Genomic DNA, 1,639 nt, shown 5'->3' with positions numbered 1-1,639 from the left:
TCTCGTATATAACACTTATATACAATGTTTAAGGTTACATAAATAATCACGAAATTTTCATTGATATTCATAAAATATTCACAAATATATACACATAAAATGATGAATAAACACTTTTATTAAATAAATAATAAATATCCTATTACATCTTATGCTTCTAGGACACCATTCCCAACAAAGTTTACTCATGAGCTTCTTCGACTCATAATGAGAATAATGTAACTTCACATCCGGGAATATATCTTTCAATAGATTTAACAAAGCATCCATACACTTATTAGGCCACTTGTATAACACTTTTAAATGCATCAATTTCACTAAAAAATTTAAAGATGAATACTTAGTGCAGCCCGGATACAATCCCACCTGGAGCTCAGAAAGTAGATACTTAAATTCAGCGTACTATGCATCTTCTAGATCCACATGCGTCTCATCCAACATTTCATGGTCATCATTAATCCCAACGTCTTGTAAGACTGCAAATATCTCGTCTATTGGTTGATTAACCATGGTGAAACCACTTCTATTTCACCATGGTGAATCCATGTACTATACAATGGATCAAAACCAAATCAATGTATATGCACTCTCACAGTTTCTACTAGATGCATTTCATGGTTTCTACATTTTACACAATGACAGCTGATATGGCCACTTGAAGTTTCATAATTTTTGGCGACCTCAATAAAAGTAGATAACCCATTCCAATATTGATCCGACAATCGGTTCCTCAAATAAATCCAACTTTTGTCAATCGGCATTTCAACTATACACAACAACAGACATAACAATATATTAATGTGTTTAATTAATTTTAATTTTACTCTTTATTAACACAATTAAATTTTATTAATTAAAGTTTCTTAATGAAGTTATTAAAATTCTCGTTTTCTAACTAAATTTCGGCAGCATAACAGCTTATTTTTCTTATGATCTAAAAATCTAAACCTGCAGAAAAATAACTTTAAAAGATTTCGGCACACCATAGCTGCAAAATGTGCCACCCAGAACAAGAATCACAAACATATACTAAATTTCAACAATATGAGAAAATCATAGTTCAAATATCAAAATCATAATCCCGAAATCATACAACCAAAAACTACAACAATTTTAAACTAAAAGTACAATATATATAAAAAAAAAACTTACAAAGTTCAAACCCACTAAACGGGGGCTGAAAATAGCGGGATTACGTCAGAGGAACCGGGCAAACAACAACGAAGGTGAAAAATCAAACGTCTACATCAAATAGAAACATCGAACATAATTTTCAAACACTGAAATTAACATTTTATTAACATCTAGAGTAACATATAGACACAATTCTTGATTAATCAATGCAAGTTTAAATTTTCATATTCTTAAAACCATAAAAAAAGACTAAACTCGAACAAAATTCCCAAACAAAATCCTCAATATTCAACTCCTAGAGCATCAAAATTCTCGTAACTCAATCCAAGCACATACTCAATAAGCAAAACAAGAGCAATAAAATTTTCTTGGACGTGCACGATTCTTCTTCCATTTTCCATTTTCTCGACAACCAAACAAAATTTACAAGAAGAAAAAAAAGGAGAAAACCCAAACCTGTCAGAGTATGTTAGCCTCTTCGAAGTCCTGGCGGGGGCGGGGCAGC

The sequence above is a fragment of the Morus notabilis genome, unplaced genomic scaffold (genome assembly GCF_000414095.1).
Source record: "Morus notabilis unplaced genomic scaffold, ASM41409v2 Scaffold269, whole genome shotgun sequence".
NCBI classification, from domain to species: Eukaryota; Viridiplantae; Streptophyta; class Magnoliopsida; order Rosales; family Moraceae; genus Morus; species Morus notabilis.
This window is presented reverse-complemented; position numbering follows the sequence as displayed.